This window comes from Arvicanthis niloticus, chromosome 30 (genome assembly GCF_011762505.2).
Source record: "Arvicanthis niloticus isolate mArvNil1 chromosome 30, mArvNil1.pat.X, whole genome shotgun sequence".
In the NCBI taxonomy this organism is placed as follows: domain Eukaryota; kingdom Metazoa; phylum Chordata; class Mammalia; order Rodentia; family Muridae; genus Arvicanthis; species Arvicanthis niloticus.
Genome location: NC_133438.1, coordinates 4,441,351 through 4,464,332, shown reverse-complemented (window position 1 = coordinate 4,464,332; position 22,982 = coordinate 4,441,351). Strand labels below are relative to the sequence as shown.

Sequence of the window (22,982 nt, the reverse complement as noted above, 5' to 3'; positions counted from 1 at the left end):
TTCCTATCCCAAGCCTCCAGTGCTTTTATTATGCGATGAGAATCTTTGTTTCTCTCAGGCTTCATTCTCTCAGGGATTTATGCATCCTCATGGTGGAAGCCTACAAGATGGCTAAGTGGGTAAGGGGCCTTGTTGGCAAGTCTAAGGACCCAAGTTCAATCCCTAGAAGGAGCAAACTGACCCCCCATCAGTTGTCCTCTGACTTTCATTCATGTCCCACAGCATGTGCACTGCCTCCACCTCTCCCTCTCTCTGTCTCTGTCTTCTGAAAGCCAGACTTAACATTTTAAGTTTTAGTCACTGTGCCTAATAGATCCATGAAACAAAAATGCCTCTCAGTTGTAAGCCCCTTGTCCAAGGACAGATACTTTCTGGAATGCTAGAGGCTATTGTTTATGGGAGATGACAAGCCATATGTTTTCTCTCCACTAAACAAATTTGTTTGACCCAATTGCATGGGATGTACCTGATCACATATAAGTGAAAGATACATAGTTAGGAAATGCATTAGGATGTATGCTGGCCCCTGATCAGACCCAATGGGAAATACAGTGGTCTTATGGGGTTGCCTTTTAAAGCCTCTGAAAATTCAACTTGTGGCCATCTTCTGAGAACACAGGAAAAGCCCTTCCTACAGTGCATCATCCTGGCCAGTATTCAATTAAAGCTGGCTTCAATTGTGGCTCAAAATTGTGGTTGTGGTTTTATTCTCCCAAGGGTGGAGGATTCTAAGATTCTCTCTCTCTCTCTCTCTCTCTCTCTCTCTCTCTCTCTCTCTCTCCTTCTCTCACATACAAACAGACACACATATGAAAACACACACACACGTACATGCATGAACATTCACAAATGATAAATAAATAAACATGTGATAATAATAATAATAATAATAAATTGACCTAGGTTAGGCCTGGGAAGTGTGTTCCGTGCAAGCATTAAGACACAAGTTCAGAACCTACATCAGGAAATTGGCAGGGCAGTATATGTCCGTAATCTCAGTCCTGAGTGTGCTGGTTTTTTAGCCAAGCATGAAGGTCCTTGTGCCCATGTCTTTTCTGAGAAATCAGAAATGTTAATTCTGTAATGGGAAAGAAACTGCTGTTTTCCCAACCAGACTGCTGAGAATTGCAAGTGATTGATATCCTGGTGATCCCGGCTAACAAGTTCCTAAAACTAAGACTGCAGGTGGCTAGTGACCTAATTGACCCTTTCAGCCAGGGGCTCCCCAAGCTCCCACACCCAGGAGCAGAGTTGGCTTATAGCCTGAATGACCTCTACACTAGCTGTATAACCAAGACCAGGCCAGGTCCTTTCCTAGGCTCTTAAACTAGGACAGGTGACCTATGTCTAGAACCCATTTTCTCGTAAGAAATGACAGGGACCCTGAGTGGGATTTCTATGTAATTATGTTTCCTGTTCAGTGGGAATTATATTATACCAGAAAATATCCTGCCCTCACTAGTTCACCAACTAATATTGGGTTTAAATATGTTGGGAATAAACCACCTGCCATCAGACTCCTTACAAGATTTGCTCCGGTTTGAAGAAGCCAATCTGAACCAAGCTCTCATTCTCATCCCTTCTCAGTTCTCCTCTCTGCTGATACCTTCAGAGACCCCCTCAGCTAGCCAGCCTGTCTAGACAAATACATGATCTCCAGGTTTAGTATTCAAATCCTGTCTCTAAAACCTAAGGCAGAGAACAGTGGAGGAAAAAACCTGATGTTGACTTTCGGTTTTGACAAACACAGCAGCACATGCTCATTTCCAAAGCCCTAAACAATCCGACACACAGTAGGACTACAGCTCTATTAAGAGGGAGTCTCTGAAGCTGGCTAGGAAAGGGTCAGGCATTACTGCCTTTCCTGTGAATTCAGTGCAGGACTTGACCTGAGCTGCCTTCTCATTATCACATGCAGGAGGCAGCGCTGAACAGACACAGATTCCAGGTTGGCTTCCACCCTGGGTTTTATTGACACTTGAGCTGGTACTTCTTGGCTGTTGGGGCCAATCTAAGGTGGGCATTGTAGCATACCTGGTTGCTGGCCTGTTAAAAGGATATTACAGAGGATTCAGTACACTCTGTGTACCACTCTCTCCAGGACTTCAACATCCTGGAAGTAGCAGGTCCCTGCTTTTCTAAATACTTAGAAATACTTATTTCCAGGATTGGAGAGATGGTCCAGAGGACCCAGGGTTGGTTCCTGCATCTTCACGATGCCTCACAAACATCTATAACTCTCAATTCTACTTACAGTTATTTGGGCAAAAAAACCTCATATATTTGAAATAAAAACAAACCTTTAAATGAATGTATTTAAGGGCCTCTGAATGGCCCAGGGTACAAAGGAGCTTGCTGAAAACTGGATCATCTTTCTCAGAGCCATGTCGTGCACTTGAATACCTGCTCGTATCCCACAATGCACACACACAAAGAAACAAAGTATGATGAACACATAAAAGACACATTCATTCCAAAATAAAACGCTTTAAGACATACAGAAAAACAAAGCCATACTAAACAAACAGAAACAAAAAAATAAAGACAAAGCTGGACAGTGGTGCACACACCTTTAATCCCAGCATTCCAGAGGCAGAGGTAGGCAGCCGTTCTCTGAGTTCAAGACCAGCCTGGATAACGGGGTTCCTGGACAGCAAGGGCCCCACACAGAAACACCGTTTCCAAAAACCAAACCAACCAAACAAACTCAAGCCCAAAACAAAAACCAATAACACAAAACCAATAAAGGCAAGAGTCTAATTGTTCAATGCTGTGAAAAGAGACACCATGACCAAGACAACTCTTACAGAAAAAAACCATTTACCTGGGAGTTTGCTCAAACTTTCAGAAATTGACTCCATAATCATGGTAGGGTGCATGCAGACCTAGTCCATAACCAGAAAACTAGACATGCCTACTCATTTATTTTATTATTATTTTTCACTCTTTATTATTTCTGGGAGCAGGGTCTGTTTCTGTAGCCCTGACTGTCCTGCTACTTGCTCTGTAGACCAGGATGTTGTGAGACTCACAGACATCTGCCTACCTCTGCCTCTTGAGAGATGGGATTAAAGAAGTGCCCCACCAAAGCCCAGCTAAATTATCTTTTAAACATATTTTTCATTAATTCTTTTTTTTTTTTTTAATTTCATACATGTACAGAACACATCTTTGTCACCCTAACAGGTCCCAGAGATGGAACTCTGTAGGGATATTCCTGGGAAATGCTTTATCTCTGAGACACACCTCAGTGTCATCCCAAGGCCTCATTTATTCATTTAGAAAGGGTCTGAGGTAGCCCAGGCCAGCCCCAACCATCCTAGGTAGCTAAAAATGACCTTAAACTTCTGACCCTCCTACCTGGGATTACAGGTGTGTGTGTGTCACCACACCCGGTTTTATGCTATGCGTTTAAAAACAGAGCCTCTCAGCTCCTTGCATGCTAAGTCATACACCCTGACATCTGAACTGTATCCCCAGCCGAGGCAGACAAAAGTAATTTGGTTACTTATTCATTTTTTAAAGGTATGAGAAGAATCTCTGAATTTCCTTAGCTGGCCTTACACTCACTCAGAAGCCCAGGCAAACCTTCAATTGACAATCCTTGGGGCTCAGCCTCCCCAGTCGCTGGTATCATGACCACACCTGGTAATTTAATAAATTTATCCCCTCCCTCTGGCAGTCCCTTCATAAGCCTTCATAAGTCTATCGTCCTGGTTTCTTTCTTTCTGTTTTTTTTTTGTTTGTTTGTTTTTTGTTTTTTTTTTTTTTGGTTTTTTTCGAGACAGTCTCTGTGTAGTCCTGGTTGTCCTGGAACTCACTCTGTAGACCAGGCTGGCCTGGAACTCAGAAATCCGCCTGCCTCTGCCTCCCAAGTGCTGGGATTAAAGGCGTGCGCCACCACTGCCCCGGCATCGTCCTGGTTTCTAATATGAAATCTAAAATGGCGTCTAAAGGCTTGGTGCTTTTTTTTTTTTTTTTTTTTGTTTGTTTGTTTGTTTGTTTGATGCAGTCTCCGAGCCAACCAGTAACCGGAAGACGACGGGTCTGATCCTCCCTATATAAGCTATGGCGCTGTGGCTCCCAGCACTTCACAGAGAACCAGCACTTGGCAGAGAGATCTGGGAAGAAGGGGCTGCTGACTGGAAGACAGGACAAGCAAGGTAAGTTAACCAGGGAGGAAGGCAGAGTAGTAGCAAAGCTGTGCGGACACAAAGGAGGCTCCCTCAAGAGTTAACTGGCACACGGAACCTTTAGGTAGGCAGTATGGACCTGAGGTCGGAGGATGCTGAGTTTCAGCCAGAGGAAGCAGCATGTTGAGGTGCATTTTCAACAAACAGAATGAACTCCCAGGTCCCTAGAACTCCTACTGTTCCGTTTTGGTGAACATCTTTTTTCCTTGGTGCTCAGCTCCTGGTGATAACCATGTTGCTGTTTCAGACTCCAAGAGCAGATTACATTTTGCTCAGATCTCTAGCTGGACGCTGGGTTGCGGGGTCACGTGGTTGCATGTTTGCATTTTCGTGTTTATTTTATTTTCCTCACGAGATAGTCTAGCTCTAGAATCCACGCTGTCCTGGAACTCCATCTTCCTGCCTTAGCTTCGAGAGCTGGAAGCAGAAGCGGGAATCCCCAGGCATTATTTTTAATTAACATAGTTCTAGCAAGCCTTGGGCATGAAGAACACTGGAGTCCATTGTGGAGAGGCTTACCTGGAATCGCAGCTTTCAGAAGGTAGATGAAGCAGAGGATTGCTATAAAGTTTATGCTAAAACCCGACAAGGGATGAGTTTTAAGCCAGCCTGCTCTATCCAACACAACCTTATCTCAAAACAAAACAAACAACAACAACAACAAAAAACCCAAAAAACAAACAACAAAACAAAACAAAACAAAAACAAAAAACCAAAAACTTGAAATCATTTTGGAACAAGTTCAAATCAGTGATGACACTAGTTCTTGGTTAAAATCTAATTTCTAGCTGTGTGTTGGTGGCACTCTTACAACCTTTTCCTTGCACTAAGGAGGAGAGATAAGTGGATCACTGAGCTCAAAGGAAGCCTGATCACAGAGGGAATTCCAGGACAGTCAGAGCTACAGAGTAAAAAAGAAACACTAATTCCCGAAACATTTAAATATATTAGTTTTTAAACACCTTGTGTGTGGGTAGAGAATGATGTGGATTGAGTTTTATTTTATGATTTTTTGGGGGCTTTTTCATTTATTTTTGAGGAGGAGGGATATAACAGATTGAAGGCAAGTACCTTATCACTGCAATACATCTCCAACCTTGCAATCTCTCTCCCCCTCTCTCTGTCTCTTTCACTCTGTCTCTGTCTCTCTCTCTCCCTTTCTCTCCGCCTCTAGAGAACTGAAATTCTAGGCACACAGCATTATGTCTTCAATTAGCTGCAGTTTTATTTTATTGTCTTAATTATTAACATAAAAAGGAGAGGCCAGGCACTTGGCAAACAGACAGGAAAATCTGAGTTAGAGACTAGCCAAACTACACAGAAACACTGTCTAAAGTTTGTTTCTCTGTAGAGATAGCTCAGCAGTTAAGAACACTGGCTGCTCCTCCAGGGAACTCAGACTCAGTTTGTAGCATCCACAAGAGGCTCACAATTGCCTACAACTCTCAGGGTCTCCAAGGCCCTGGGTACTAGGCACAGAGACAAGCATGCATTTTAAACAGATAAAATTTAAGGATGCACATAAAATGTTCACACATATTATTTAAAGTTATTATTGTTGTTTTGCCAGGCACAGTTGCACATACCTTTAGTCTCAGCTCTTAGAAGTTAAAGGCATGCAGATCTCTGATTTCAAGGCCAGCCTGGTCTGTACAGAGACCATGACCTCATCTTTCACAGTGATCCTGGCACAAGAGGTGTGAGCCACCCCTGTAGTTTTTAGTTTCTTGGTTTGTTTTAGAGTGTCTTATCATTGTAATTTCATTTATACAGCTGGTACTTTGAGTTGTAATTATTTTGTAATGAAGTATAAATGTCTTCTATTAACATTTAATGTTAAATTTACAAACAACTACCAAGTTTTAAGCTATAAATATAAAAAGTAATTTAGATCTAATTTATATAATAAACTTTTTTTTTTTTTTTTTTTTTTTTTTTTTTTTTGGATTTTTCAAGACAGGGTTTCTCTGTGTAGTCCTGGCTGTCCTGGAACTCACTTTGTAGACCAGGCTGGCCTCGAACTCAGAAATCCGCCTGCCTCTGCCTCCCAAGTGCTGGGATTAAAGGCGTGCACCACCACCGCCCGGCAATAAACTTTTTTCCATGAAAACTTTTCCTTTATTTGTTTTGTTAAGACAGGATTCTCTGTGTAGCTCTGGCTACCTTGGAACTCATTCCCTGTAGACCAGGCTGGCCTGAACAAACAGGTTATCTATCTGCCTCTGCCTCACAAGCATCCCAGATTAATGGTGTGTGCCACCACACCCAGCAGCAATTTTGTGTGTTCCTAACAGTGTGAATGTCCACAACTGTTTGCGGGAGGTTATGTTATGAGACATGATGAAATCTAGAAGGCAACAGAATAAAAGGAATCTACTTCCTTCTTGCCCTCCCAGGTGTCTGAATCAACATCAAGCCTATCTCTGTGGCAAAAACGGGTAGGCTGGTTCACACAGGAGTCACTTCAAACTTTTCCCAAACCAAGGGAAATATTCACCCCTTGATATGTCTATGAATGGGCCATCAGATAGCCTTGTCAGATCAGGGCAGCCACTATCACTAATGTCCCAGGTAAAACATGGAGAAAAGGAAAACTACAATCCTGATTTTTGGCACATAAAGTTCCGAGATTACGAACCACTGGAAGGGTCCGACCGGATCCAGGACCTGCGGAGGATCTCTGACTTATGTTATCAGTGGCTCAGGCCGGACCTGAACAGCAAGGAGGAGATCCTGGATCAGCTGGTGTTGGAGCAGTTCCTAATCTGCATGCCACTAGAGGTTCAGGCCTTAGTGAAGGAGAGTGGAGTGAAGAACTGCAAAGACCTGGAAAAGATGCTGAGGGAAGGGAAATCCCACAAGTGGGTAAGCAGAGGCTCAGCTGTGCGCTCTGGGAAAGACAGCTGTGAGGGCTTGGTGGCTTGGGAGCAGAACCTGCAGACAATCTTGCCCTTAGTTTTTGGCTCTGAAGTGGAGAGTTTTGCTTCCCAAGAGATAAATGACAACTTCTGGGGACTTTTTTTTTTTTTTTTTTTTTTTTTGGCCTCGTTTGGTGAAAGTTACACATAAACCCTTTTTTAGAAGCCAAGGGAGTGTACAGAAATAGTGCAAGCTAACAGACCAATGACCAGCTCATTCAATCAGGGTACATAAACAATGTTTTATTTACTAATTTGTTGTTTATTTTACACGCTTTTATTCATTCATGTGTTTTCCCTGCATGTCTGTGTGAGTACCAGCTGAACTGCAACTGGAATTACAGTTTTCAGCTGCCATGTCGGTGCGGGGAATTGAACCCGGGTGCTCTGGAAAAGCAGCCTGAGCTCTCAGTCTCTGAGCTAACTCTCAAGTCCCTTTGCTGTTGTGGTTGTTGTGCTGTTGTTTAATCTGTATGTTTCCTATGCACTCATGATGCCCTGGGAGGCCAGAGGAGGGCATCAGGTCCCCTTGGAACTGGAGTTACAGTTATGAGCCACAGTGTTGGTGCAGGTCTGTGACCTTGAAGAGTCAGTGAACAAAGAGCGGTCAGTGCTCATAATCACTGAGCCGTCTTCCCAACTTTGCTGCTCCAGACTCCTTGTCTATTGAGACAGGGTCTAATGTAGCTGGTCCCCAAGTCAGTGTGTAGCTGAGTGTGACTTTGTGGACCAATCGATGCTCAGAAAGACAGATTTGCAAATATGCCAAGCTGGGCTGCTAAGTCAGAACAGAAGCAAGAGTGCTTGCTGGGAGAACTCTATCCAGGCTCTTACTCAGGATCTGATCCCAATTCCCTCTCTCCCCACAGTCCATAATCTACTCCCACGGACAGGCATACCTCCTTCGGGATCCCAGTGTTGGGAAGGATGAAGCCCCAGAGGAGAAATGGGATCACATGAATTCGTCCCATGAGCACCTATCAAATAGGACTCCACAGAGGCCAGGCCAGCCTGGAGCAGCAGAGCCCAGAGCTGCAGAACCTCTCAGAAAGGGAAGAGCCATCCACCAACCAGGTGAGTGCATGTCATTGTCTCTGAGGGTGATTTGGGAGAAGGAGCTAGAAGACAGGAGTTGTGAGAGATTTGCTAATGGCTGGGGTAGGACACACTGACCATCCATGGATATATCTCAGGCATATTGTTGTACAGAATGAAGACCTGTCTACCTGCCGACTCATTAAAGCTCAGCATTAAGAGCAGGTGTGGCAGTGCAAGCATCTAGTCTCAGCTCTGAGGTAGAATGTGTGGGACAAGTGTCTTCTGAGTTCAAGGCCAGCTAGGGCTACACAGTGAGACTCTTTCTCAACAATAACCGTGAGGCCAGCATCAACATACTCAGATAAAGCATGGCGCTATCTTGTATTCAAAGCCATTTGGACAGTAAGGTATCAGGTTTGAGGCCATTCTGGGCTACATAGAGTTCAGAGACAGCCTGGGCAACTCATCAAGACCCCATTTCAAACAATTAAAAAAAAAATGCCAAAGGTCCAGGAGGGTGGCCAGAGGTAGACCAGGCATGCCTAGAATTCACCCGCGGGGAGGCAGATATGAATCTCAGTAAGAGAGTGGTTGCCTGCACAAAGCTCTAGTACCACAGACCAGTGAACAAGCAAAGAAAAAAAGCTAGTAGAATACTGTATCTGATTGGGTGTGAGGAATGAAGACTTGGTGAGTGGAAGGAAGTTGGTTCATTCTCCAGCAGTCTTTCAGGGCCGGAAGCCAGTAGGAAAGTTTACTTTTCTTTTTCTTAACCTCTCCACATCCATACCTTTACCTCAGCCCCTGTTTGATGACTAACCTCCCTGCCCCTGAATCCAGTTTGTGCTACCTATACAGCCTGGGTGTGAGGCCGTTTTTCTGGATTGAGACAGACCTACCTGTGATCACAGAAACCAAATCCCCACCCCACCCCACCCCCGCCCCCCAAAGCCATCCAGTGTCCATAAGCTCCTCCTTTAGGGGCGGGGACTCCTGTGCTCCTCCTACTCCTCGCTGGAATGGTGATTGGCTGGATGCTGTAAAGGTCACTTAGCTGCTTTAAGTTCATGAGTTCAGAAGTCCTGCCCTGTCCTGTCATCCTGTCCTTAAGATTTTGCTTTATTTCTGTCACCAGCTCTTCCACGCACCGCCCCCTCCTCTGGACCTTTCACCCCACCTATCCCCTCACCCCTTTCCTCTCTGCCCACACTTTATGTCTGCCTCATAGAATCTTTTTGCTTTGTTTTTCCAGACAGGGTTTCTCTGTAGCACTGGCTGTCCTGGAACTTGCTCTGTAGACTACCAGGTTGGCCTTTAACTCAACATCTGCCTTCCTCTGCCTGCTGACTGCCAGGATTAAAGGCATGGGACACTACAACTGGCTAAGAGTTTTTATTCACAGTGTTTATCACTGCCATTTCAAAGTCCACGATATGTACCAGAAGAGAACTTCTCCACATCAGAATCAATCAATTTGCTATTATATTGTCATGTTATATGTGTGGTTATTTTTCTTGCGTGTGTATCTGTAAGCCTTCAGGGGTGAGAGGAGAGTGTTAGACCCTTGGAACTGGACTTACAGGTGGCTCTGGGTGCAAACCCATGCCCTCCACAAGAGCTGTCAGTGATCTTAGTCTCGGAGTCATATCATCTCTATTCCCATTAACCCTAAATCTTAGTATCACCAAGAATGAGAGGCATTCTGCTTGTAGAGTCAAGGGCAGGACAGAATGTTTTTAGAAAATTAAAATAACAACCAATGTGAGATTTAGAGGTATGATAGTTATACATAAATGACAGGTGTGTATTCAGAGCCTACCTTATGTATTGTATTGAAGCATCACCTGTCAATCAATAAACCCTATGGACTCTAGAAAAGGGTAGAATTGAAGGTTGGACACTCAGGATGCAGAAGGAATTCTGGGATAGAGGCTGGTGTGAGAGAGTTTCTCAGGGACATGTGAGAGAGGCTTGGTACCTGAGCACAGGTAATCAGCCCCATGGCAGAATGGAGATGAAAATACTTAAGGATTTAAGTCATGATTTAGTCAGAGAATAATCTAGCTCTGTGCCCAAAGTATTTGATTGAGAGCATGGAGCTGGGGGGAAGAAGCAGCACAGGACTTCTACAGATGAACAAATAAGAGAAAAATATTCTTTCATGTGGGATATGAAGGTGGGCTCTAGAGGTATGAATATTCCCACAACAGTGAAACAGAGTTAGTGCACCAGATCGAGACAGATTACTAACCTCCATCTCTCCATTGAACAAACAGACACCCATATTTAATTGTTCTGAATTGTCCTTGTCAAGGAAGAGGACATTTTGTTGGGAGTAATTCTGACAGGAGACAGACAGCCTACCTGAGACCTGAGCAGAGCCTGGGGGATGACTCAGTTCCTGACTGGAAAGTGGTGGAGACATCTGCCTTTGTTTGTCAGGACACTCATTCCACACTGGGTCCTGGTGAGTGCAAGGAGGGAACTTACTGGGAACTTATTACCCTGTCCAGCACTCTTGGGGAGTTGGTGGGTGTTCCCAACCAACAGAAGAGTTCAGTTTGGACAAGTCTGGTATGGTTGGAATGGACTTTTTAAAATTCTTTTTTTTTGCATACACTGTTTTTTCATTAATTTATTTATTGAACTTACATCCTAATTGCATCCCCTTCCTCCCCGATTTTTTACTCATCCTTATCATCCTCATCTCTGAGAAGGGGGAGGTCTGGGTAAGGTGGAGCATCTTTTTATGTCCAGGAATGATATAGCTGTTCCTTGAGGTAGATCTAGTCCCAAATTGACAAATTGATTTCCAAAGTGGTTGTACAAATTTGCAATCTCATCAGTAATGGAGGAGTGTTCCCCTTGCTCCACATCCTCACCAGCATACACTGTTGCTGGACTTTTCTTTATCTTAGCCATTCTGATCATTGTAATGTGGAATCTCAGGGTCGTTTTGATTTGCATTTCTTCGATGACAAAGGATGTTGAACATTTCTAGTGTTTCTAGGCCATTAGAGATTCCTCTTAGAATTGTTTAGTTCTGTACTCTTAATTCTCTCTCTCTCTCTCTCTCTCTCTCTCTCTCTCTTTCTCTCTCTCTTTCTCTTTTTTGAAGATTTATTTTCTGGATATGTGTCCACTGTAGCTGTCTTCACACACCAGAATAAGGCATCAGATCCCACTGCAGATAAGGTTGTGAGCCACCATGTGGTGTCTGGGAATTGAACTCAGGACCTGTGGAGGAGCACTCAGTGCTCTTAACTGCTGAGCCTTCTCTCCAGCCCATGTCCTCCATTTTTAATTGGCTTATTTGCTTTGTTTGTGTGTTTGTACTGAGGCATTCGAGAGTATTCTCCACTCTCTTATTTAGTGTATCTAGCTTGTTGTTAACATCCTTGATCTACTTGGACTTGAGTTTCGTGCAGGATGATAGATAATAACATGAGTATTTGCATTCTTACACACGCAGACATCCAGTTAGACCAGCACCATTTGTTGAATATGATTTTTTCCCTTGCTTGCTTTTTTGCTGTCTTTCTTTCTTGCTTTCTGTCTGGCTGTCTGGCTGTTTGTCTGACAGTCTTGCTTACTTTTTTCCATTGTATGGTTTTGGCTTCTTTGTCAAAAATCAAGTATCCATAAGTGTGAGGCTTATTTCTGGGTCTTCAATAGTGTTCCACTGATCAGCCTGTTCTCATGCCAATATCATGTAGTTTTTATTACGTTTGCTCTGCAGTACGGTTGAGGCCGGGGATAGTGATACCTCCAAAAGCTCCTTTATTGTACAGGATTCTTTTCAGCCATTCTGGGTTTTTTAGTATTCCGTGTGAAGTTGAGAATTCTTCTCTCAAGTTTTCTAAGAGTATTATATTGGAATTTTGATGGGCATTGTATTGAATCTGTAGATTGTGTTTTGTAAGATGATCAATTTGTCCAATGTTAATCCTACCTATCCATGTGCACAGGAGATCTTTCCATATTTTTTATCTGAAGTTCTTATCACTCGGTACTTTCACCTGCTTGGTTAGACTAACACTAATGTATTTTGTTATTTGTAACTATTTTGAAGGGTGTTTCCCTGACTTTTTGCTCAGGACATTTATCATTCTTTGATGATGGTCTTTATCAGTAGTACTTGTTCTCTGGTAGACTTTTGGGGTTGCTTATGTATACTATAAGATCATCCTGGAATAGCAATGCTTTGACATCTTCCTTTACAATTTGTATCCACTTGACCTCATTTAGCTGTCTTATTGCTCTGGCTAGAACTTCAGGTAATGCATTGAGGAGATAGGGAGAGAGTGGAGAGCCTTGTCCTGTCACTGACTTCAGTGGAGTTGCCCTATGTTCCTCTCCATTTAATTTGTTGTTGGCTATTGCCTTGCTCTATACTGTGTTTTTGTTGTGTTAAATGTTTAGGTATGTCTTGTATCTCTGATATATCCAAGATGTTTAACATGAAGGGGTGTTGGATTTTATCAAAAGCTTTTTCAGCATCTAATGAGATGATTATGTGGTTTTTCTGTCAGGTTGTTTATATAGTGAGTCACGTTTGTGTGTGTGTGTGTGTGTGTACTGAACCACCCCTGAAACTCAGCTTGCCAGATGAGCCCCAGGTAGACCTGACTGGCATGGGATTGGTAGTGGTTGTGTGTTTTTCCTGGTGACCCGAACCCTGCCTCCAGTGGGAGGGGTTCTGCCAGCACAGCAAACCCAGATCCAGACAATAGAAGCCAGGTGACCATGCACATGTCGCCTCTACTGGCTGTGCTTCTGGTGGACTCACTGGCAAGGGATTGGTGGGACAGGTTTCAAGCTGTTTTTTTTCTGGGGCCCCTGAGGCCATCTACAGGGAAACAAGACACTCTTGGGGTCCCACAAGGATCCTCGAATTGCAGAGGTATGCTAGATCCAGACAATGGAAGTCAGCATACTGTGTACATCTCACCTCTGCCTGCTGTGCCTCAGGTGGACCAACCTGGCAAGCAAAATGGTTTTTAAGTACTACATGTCTCAGTGGGGAAAGTGGGCAGAATCAACCCTAAATTATCCTCTAACATTCACATTCTTACACTAGCACATAATCAAATACATGTAATACTTTTTTTAGACACCGTCTAATAGTTTAAATGTTGTGTGTGGAATCTCTTCCAGCTGGTTCTCTCAAGAGTAAAGGGTGTCATGCTGCCCCAAGAAGACACCGTTGAGGATGCTGTGCCATCATGGACCCATGTTCTGGAAAGAGATTTAGACTTGAATAAGGATCTTCAGAGTCTCCGTAGTTTCAACTTACCCACTTCCCAAGGAGTGGCCTTCTGTATGGGCAATACAGAAGATGAACTAGAGCCTGCTAACCCAAAGCCTGTAGAACATGTTAACAGTCTTGCTGGCCAGGCTCAGTTTCAGTGTACTGAAAGCAAGAAGAGGTTTCTTTACAGGTCTCAGTTTGACCTCCACTAGAGGTCACACACAGGAGTGAGACCCTTCAAGTGCAATTTGTGCAACAAGGCCTTTGTCCAGTCTTCAGATCTGAGAGTCCACCAGTGTGTCCACACTGGGGAGTGTACTCTCCCCTCCATGAGCAGGACTGAGAGACCTTGGTTGCCACAGCAAGGTCAAGTGACAGGATCTAGGTGGAGTTACCCACCTTGGCTGCCCGGAACACAGCAGAACTGCCCCTGGGCTTGCCTTGAGACATCTCCGGCCGTGACCTGGAATGGACTATGGATTATCCCACCCATCTGAAACCAGGAGGGGTTGTGGGTTGGGTCTTCCCCTTTAAATTGAGAGCTGAACATTAAAGCTTGGGGCCTTGATCAGAGAACTTTGTCTTGGCCTCATCTCTTCTCGCCCTCCTTCCCCCTTCATTCCCAGCCCCCCTTTCAGGTGAATCCAGTTGACTTGTGGCCGCGGGCGGCTACACCTCCGCCATATAGTTATCAGTCACAAGAAAAATTGTAGCGGGCGGCTACAGGGGAGAAGCCTTACACTTGTACAGTCTGTGGAAAGAAGTTTGCCCACTCTTCCACCCTGCAGGGCCACAGATGGGTTCACAGGAATGAGAGCCTTATATGTGTAAGACTTGTGGGGAACACTTTGGCCACAAAAGCAACCTCACTGTCCATTTCCGCATTCATCTCGACTTGAAACCCTACAACTCTAAGAAGTGTGACAAGCATTTCCAACAACAGGGGACTTTGAAGAGACATATGAAAACCCACTTGAGAAAGGCGTCTGGGTGATTCTGGATCCAGTTTTTTTTTCCTGGAAAGTCTGAAATTGAAATCTTTCCCCAGAGAAATGGAGACTGGGTTTCACCTAGTCCATGAGGTCTCATGTGTTTATGGTCATTGTATAGAGTGTTCCTTGGTGGTCTATTTCACTATGCCCTGTGGGTTCTCATTTGTCTGAGATGGGATTAGAACATATATACTAATTTTAAGTTAAATGTGTTGGGAGCTGACTTTTAGCAGAAAGCGGCTATCTGTGTGGCGTGGCATGTATGTGCAAGTCAGAGGGAAACTTGGGAGAGTTGGTTTTCTCCTTATTCATTGTTGGTCCCTGGGCTTGAATTCAGGTTGTCATGCTTGGTACAGGTAGATGCCCTATAAAGTTAATTTAGGAACATGGTCACAGTCTTTTAGTAAGGATGACCTTGAACTCCTAATCCTGCCTTTCCCAAATTTGGGGGTGGGAGGATATTGCAGGTGTGCACCCCTACACCCAGTTTTATGTGGTGCTGGAGATTGAATTCAGGGCTTCTGCACACTAGTTAAGCACAATCAAAAATATGTTTTGTTTTGTTTTTAAAGATTAAAGATCTTCATGTGTACCATTGCCTGGTCCTGGAACTGTATGACCCAGGATGGTCATGAGCTGACTTCCTGCCTCTGTCTTTGTAAAAACGTATTTCTATTTTATGTGCATTAGTGTTTTGGGGTATTTCTGTATGAGGGTTTCAGATCACTTGGAACAGGAGTTCCAGACAATGGTGAGCTGCCTTATGGGTGATGGGAATTGAACCTAGGTCCTCTGAAAGAGCAGCCACTGAGCCATCTCTCCAGCCCCTTTTGCCTCTGTCTTAGTTCTGTGATTACAGGCTTGAGCCATCACACTCACTGCATGGAGCTTTAAAAAAATTCGTTTGAGGCAGAATTTCGTCTTGTTTTCCAGGCTTGTCTTGAACTTACCACCATCTTCCTGGCTTAGTCTCTTGATTTGAGCCAAGACATCTGGCTGTATGTTTTTTTGGTTTTTTGTTTTTGTTTTTGTTTTGACTATGTATGGCTATTTTGAAAAATGTACAGCAGGTGGCAGCAGCGAGTCCTCTCTAACTTGTGGGGCGGGGGGCTTTAACTAGATCTCGCTACACTAGATCTCTTCTCCTTTTAATTTTTTTTACATGTATTTATTTTATTTTATGTTTATTATGTACCACGGAAGCACCTGGTACCTGTGTTGGTCGGATGACAGCATCAGATCTCCAGGATCTGCAGTCATAGATAATCATTAGCCAACATGTGGGTGCTGGAAACCTGGATTCTCCACAAGACCAACACACACTATTAAATGCTGGGTCAACTTTCCAGCTCAAGGGAGCTAGCTGCTTTTCTAGCTGGTAAACTAGTAAAGAGGAATCTTTTTGGAATCAGGTTAAGTTTTGTGAAAATAGTGTGAAGCTAAACTTACCTGTCTTTTTTGTTCCTTTTTTTTTTTTTGATTGGGTTTTTCTGTGTAACTCTGGCTGTCCTGGAACTCACTCTGTAAACCAAGCTGGCCTCGAACTCAGAAATCCGCCTGCCTCTGCCTCCCAAGTGCAGGGATTAAAGGCGTGCGCCACCACTGCCCGGCCAAAATTTTTTTTTAAAGATTTATTTTATATACACATATTTAAAACTAAATATTTTTAAAAATGCATAAGAGAGGCATGGTACTGCATACCTGTAAAGTCAGAACTCAGGAAGAAAGGGCAGAAGGGTTAAAAATTCAAACCAAGCCTCAGCTGTGTAGGCAGTTTCATGCCAGCCTGGACTACATGTGAACATGTCTCAACCACACTTATATTAAAGAATAAGCTATGAAAATGGGCGTTGGTAGCACACACCTTCAATCCTAGCACCCAGGAGATCTCAGAGGCAGGTAGATCTCTGAGTTTGAGATCGGCCTGAACATCTGCAAAACAAAAAAAAAAACCAGTCTCATTTTCTGGTAGTTGATGGTGAACCTTTAATCTCAGCACTTAGGAGACAGAGGCAGGCAGATCTGAGTTCAAGGCCAGCCTTGTCTAGAGAGGAAGTTCTAGGACAGCCAGAGCTACTTGGAGAAACCATCTCTTGAAGAAAAAAAAAGATTTTAAATTAAGTATGTGTGTCTGTATATGGGTATATACCTCCAGAAGCCTGAAGAGGACAGAGAACCACTCCCCTGCAGTAGGAGTTAGAAGTGGTTATGAGCTGCCCAGTGTAGGTGCTGGAAGTGAAACACAGTTTCTGCAAGATCATGATATGCTGAACCATCTTCCCAGCTTCTAATGTTTTAGTTATTTTGTATTTGCAGGTGGTTGTGTGCCAGGATGTCCTTGTGGAATCAGTGGACAACTTGTGGAGGAAGCCAGTTCTCTTTCCACCTTGTAACACCCAGTATCTAATTCAGGTCATCCAACTTGGTAGTGGCTTTACTAGCTGAGCCGTCTCCCCTACCTCCGATTTTCCATGATTTAAAAAAATCTTACAAAGTACTTCATTATTACAGATCTGAAATATATGAAGTTGTTCTTAATAAGGGATGATCTCTGTTTGTTTGTTTGTTTGTTTGTTTGTTTTTCAAAATAAGGGTTTCTGTGTAACAGTCCTGGCTGTCCTGGAACTGGCCAGGCTGGCCTCAAACTCACAGAGATCAGTCTGCCTCTACCTCCTGAATGCTGAGATTAAAGATGGTACCCACCACCACCTGGAATAATTTCTTTTTTTTATAATTATTTTTTAAAAATTTTAAACACATTGGTGTTTTGCTTGCATGTTCGTCTGTGTCAGGGTGTCAGATCCCCTGGAGTTACAGTGGTGCGCTGTCATGCGGGTGCTGGGAATTGAACCTGGGTCCTCTTGAAGAGCAGCCAGTGCTCTTAACTATTGAACCATCTCTCCAGTACCTGTAATAATCTCTTCATTGCAACTTGTTTTTGCTCTATCAGTTTTTTTTTACTTGTTTGTTTGCTTCTTAGTTTGTTTGTCTGACTGTATATCGACCTACATACTTACTACGTACCTATCTATATTTTTAGTACTAGGGCATTCGTCCTAGGGCCTTCAGTACCCTAGGCAAGTACTCTGCCATTGAGCTACGCCTCCAGCCCCTCACTGGTGGATTCTAGGAAAGAATGTGTCTATTGAGTCAGTTATATTCTCAGCCCCTTTTACAGCTTTTTTTTTTTTTTTTTAATTTTGGAACAGGGTCCTGGACAGGGTCCATGATGGTTGTGAACTTGGGATCCTCATGCCTCAGTCTTCTTGGTAGCCAGGATTACAGATCTGTGACATCATACACAATAGTAATTATTTATTTATTTATTTATTTGGTTTTTTGAGACAGGGTTTCTCTGTATAGCCTTGGCTGTCCTGGAACTACACTCGGTAGACCAGGCTGGCCTCAAACTCAGAAATCCGCCTGCCTCTGCCTCCCAAGTGCTGGGATTAAAGGCGTGCAGCACCACCACCCGGCAATAATTTATTAATAATGACCTATACATGCCAGTCAGTGGTGGCACACACCTTTAATCCCAGCACTTGGGAGGCAGAGGCAGGCGGATTTCTGAGTTCAAGGCCAGCCTGGTCTACAGAGTGAGTTCCAGGACAGCCAGAGCTACACAGAGAAACCCTGTCTCAAACAAACAAACAAACAAACAAACAAACAAACAAACAAAAGAATTACCTATACAATGTTAAATACTAAAACCAGATAATATACTGTTATCTAATTTAATAGTATAATTATTATCCATACATCATCATCATCATTATTATTATTATCGTGACAGGGTTTCTCTGTGTAGTGCTGGCTTTTATGGAATTTACTTGGTAGATCAGGCCAATCTCAAACTCAGAGATCTACCTGCCTCTGCCTCCTGAGTGCTAGGATTGAAGGTGTGTGCCACCAACGCCCATTTTCATAGCTTATTCTTTAATATAAGTGTGGTTGAGACATGTTCACATGTAGTCCAGGCTGGCATGAAACTCCCTACACAGCTGAGGCTTGGTTTGAATTTTTAACCCTTCTGCCCTTTCTTCCTGAGTTCTGACTTTACAGGTATGCAATACCATGCCTGTCTTATGCATTTTTTTTTAAATATTTATTTTGTTTTAAATATGTATGTGGGGGAGACAGTGGGGTGCGTGCACATGATTATAGTGGCCCCAGGAGGCAGGATGCGTGTTAGATCTTCTGGAGCTGGAATTGCAAGCCATCAGTGTGGGTGTTCAATAATCTAGCTCAGGTCTTCTGCAAGTGGAGTACGTGCTCTAAACTACTGAGTCATCTCTCCATCCCCTATTTTTTTTTCTTTAATTTTTATTTTACATGTATGGGTGTTTTACCTGTAGAGCCCTTGGAGGCCAGAAGAGGCTGTCAGATGCCCTGCAACTAGAGTTACAAATGGTTGTGAGCTGGGAATTGAACCCAGGTCCTCTGTAAAGGAAGTCAGTTCTCTTAACCACTGGACCATTTCTCCCCATCCCCCATTTTTAAGTGGTATAATTAAAACGCCATAAGATGCTTCAGTGCATATATATGTTGCCCAGTTTTTAAGCTATATCTCCCCCAACGTCTGTTACAGGGGATACTTCAAAGCTCCAGTTGCTGCTGTTGGGCAGCAACATATCAGCCTCTTCCCCCATCTGACCGTTACTTAGTGCCCACTAGCGAATAAAGCCTTCACTTACTGATCCGTGACATATGGACAACTGATCTTGTTTTCAAAAGCAAACTAGTTAACCAGGTGCATTGTACACTCACAAAGATCTACAACACAGTGTCAAGACGAGAGAGAACCATTCAGAACAATCTATAGGGAGATCTGTGCTTTCTTGACAATCTTAGATTTTGTCATTGGAAACAGGAAAACTATTTGTATTTTTTTATATCTATTTATTTGTGTGTATATATATCTTGTGCATACACATATATGGAGAGGGCAGAGGAAAAGAGGCTGGAGTTGATCTCTCTTGCCACCATTTGGGTCCCAGGATAGAACACAGACTGTGATGATGCTTGAGGGGCAAGAGACTTTACCCATTGAGCCATCTGGCAGATCCACTACTTGCATTTTAATTATAAAGTTTCTTGATGAATATTAAGTCAGTAGAAGTACACACACACACCACAGAGAAGCATGTCTCCAAGCTTAAGAGCCATCCGAGAGCACAGGAGGGAAGTGGAACTAATACTTGTCCTTGGCTGAGGGGACCATAGAGAATTAAGAAACGTGGGCTCCTGTCATCTGGCAAACAGAAGAACCCAAACAGGCAAGCTGGCTAATTAGTCCCCAGTGCAACATTGTAACACTTGTGTAGCTCTTTCAAAGTTTTACTTTCTTGACTTGGTTAAAATCGATTTATTCCCAGATCTTTCTGCCAAACCGCAGGCTATTTTTTTTTTTTTTTTTTTTTTTTTTTTTTCTCTTTGGTGTTTGTTTTTGTGTGTGCCAGGACAAGAGGGATTGAGTAAATTGGTCACAATGACCCAGCAGTGAGAAGAGCTGAGCCGGGGTGTCACCTGTGTTCAGGATCCCTGTGGGAGGTACTCCTACCACTTTTTAATGAGTCCCAGAGCGCGCAGCTCAGTTCCTGCCAGCTGCAGTTTTAAATTAACATCAGAAAGTTAACTCTAAGAACCTGGAAAACATCGTGTGTCAGCTGCTGGCCTCCAGGGTGGCCTGCTTTTACTCAGTGCTCATTAATTTAAAAAGTGATTGTTGCTTATGTCTGATTGTAAAGGTGATAACGTATATTTATCAATACACTTGATAACACCAAGAAGGGACAATAGAGAATATTTAGATTGTCTACAATCCCACCATTTTCTTTTTTTTTTTTTCTTTTTTTTTTTTTTGGTTTTTCGAGACAGGGTTTCTCTGTGTAGTCCTGGGTGTCCTGATAACTCACTCTGTAGACCAGGCTGGCCTCAAACTCAGAAATCCGCCTGCCTCTGCCTCCCAAGTGCTGGGATTAAAGGCGTGCACCACCACCACCCGGTCCCCACCATTTTCTTTATAATTATTTATTGTGCATACGAGTCTGCTTGTGTCACCGTGGTCTCTTGAAGATCAGAAAAGACAGTTTTCCAAGAGTCAGCTCTCTGTTTTCACTATGGGGCTGGAGAGAACAAAATGCACGTTGCCAGTCTTGGCAGCAAATGCCTTTATTACTGAACCATCGCACTGGCCTATATTTTTGTGTTTTGTTTTGTTTTGTTTTGTTTTGTTTTACTGTAAACCAGGTGTCAAGGATCCCAGGTTGACCTCTAACTGGCTAAGTCACGGAGTCTGGCTTTTTCTCCTACTTCTACCCCCCAAGTGCTAGGTTTACAGGCAGGGCCCCACTATTCCTGACTCGAGACTATTTTAATACTAATACTAATAAAATGTCTAAAGACAATTTTAATACTAATTTTTAAAAGATTTATTTATTCCATGCATATTAATACAGTGTAGCTGTCTTCAGACACACCAGAAGAGGGCATCAGATACTACTACAGATGGTTGTGAGCCACTATGTGGTTGCTGGGAATTGAACTCAGGACCTCTGGAAGAGCAGCCAGTGCTCTTAATCTCTGAGCCATCTCTCCAGCCCCCTTAATACCAATTTTAATACTAGACAAATTTAATACTAAGTGGATTCTAAAGATTTTGTGTGCATATATAGATACCTATGTATGTATATACAAATACACACATGTATAGACATATATTTATGTATATACATTTATAAGAGTTGGTCTCTTATACCTCATAATATAAATGCATTATTTATATTTATACATATACAATATATAACTTATGTATATAAAATGAGCATAAATGTGTATATATGGTGTGAACACACACATTTGAAATTGATTTTTTGTTTGTTTGTTTGTTTTTCGAGACAGGATTTCTCTGTGTAGTCCTGGCTGTCCTGGAACTCACTCTGTAGACCAGGCTGGCCTTGAACTCAGAAATCCGCCTGCCTCTGCCTCCTAAGTGCTGGGATTAAAGGCGTGCACCACCACCGCCCCCCTGAAATTGATTTTCTTAGGCTAGCACACAAAGCAATGAGTCTTATTGTGGCCTCTGCACGTATGTGTCCTAACTCTTGGTTCTCCTTTGTTCCCCTCTCCTCTGCCTGAGGCAGGAAACATAGGAGACAGTTTAGCCCAGTGGTTCTCCACCTTCCTAAGGCTGTGACCCTTTAACACATGTTGTAGCGACCCCCCACCAACCATAAAATTATTTTCATTGCTACTTCATAACTGTAACTCTGCTGCTGCTGGCAATTGTCATGTAAATATCTGTGTTTTCTGATGGTGTTAGGCCACCGTGGTGAAAGGGTTGTTTGACTCCCAAGGGGGTCTTGAGTTGAGAATCATTAGTTAGCCTGTGACACTGTTTGGTTTGTGTTACCACACTCCCCTTGTGGTAGCCCAGGTCTTGCACTTACTTACTGTGCATGCACAAACACCCCCACAGACAGAGTCAAGTACCATCAGAACCCCTCAACCCCAACACACAGTATCAGGCTACATGTACTCACAGCTCTGAATAATAAGTTTCACTAGCCGGGAGGTAGTGGCGCACGCCTTTAATCCCAGCACTTGGGAGGCAGAGGCAGGCGGATTTCTGAGTTCGAGGCCAGCCTGGTCTACAGAGTGAGTTCCAGGACAGCCAGGGCTACACAGAGAAACCCTGTCTCAAAAAAAAGTTTCACTGGCCCTGGTAAGAAACAAATTTAGACAATTCTCGACTGTATCCAGATGTGAAGAATGGAAGGATCAATCTGGCCTGAACTGGTTTTGAGAGCATGAGAGCATGAGGACAAAGCTGTCCTCTAGTAACCCTTTAGGGAGAATCCTATATTTACCGTCTTATGCTTGTGTGTAATTGGGCAGCCACATGATTAAGATCAGATGCCCCATAAAATGGAGCCTCAAAGGATAATCATTGGCCTAGGGTATTCTCATTCACTTGGCTGCCTGCCAGTCTTGACGGTATATCCCTCTATGCCCCATACTAACGCTTTGCCGAGAATAAAGTCATCATGCTTCTTTTGCAAATCCATGTGATCCCTTATCTCCAATTCTTTAGGTCGAGAACCTGGAAACACCCGGCCCACACCCAGCCATTGGCAACCCGTCTTCTCCGTCTTCTCCTGGACGGCTTGCTCCATTACAACAGGAGCTCTTTATCTTTCCAGTTGGCTTTCCTTTCTGCTTTCTTGCTATATATTTAGTTTAAAATTCAAAGCTCAGGGTCCACTACGGAAGTTTAAACGTGGATGGTGACGTGACCCAGATTCCCTTTAAAACCCTGAATGGACATTGCGCCATTGTCTGCGATGCTGGTGCCCTGAGCAGGGCAAGGGGAGTGGTGCAGAGAGAGAGAGTCAGACATCACTGGAGAGATGGAAGACACGGTTTGTGATGGGTGGAGTTGCTGTCGTAGATGATGGCAAAGAAAGGCAAGATGGCTGTAGTGGGAAGGAGACCTGAGAGAGCGAGTCTGTAAAGGGCATTAGGTCTGCAGACATATGGGACAACAGCATACCCAGGTTTAGGGCTCAGGGTAGACACCTCACTCAGTCAG

The 22,982-nt window shown here is 43.5% G+C and overlaps 1 pseudogene; it reads left to right on the top strand.

Annotated features, from left to right (window-relative positions):
* The first annotated feature begins 6,698 nt into the window (after positions 1–6,698).
* On the top strand, positions 6,699–14,394 carry LOC143440578 (zinc finger and SCAN domain-containing protein 5C-like; annotated as a pseudogene).
* The last annotated feature ends 8,588 nt before the right edge of the window (positions 14,395–22,982 follow it).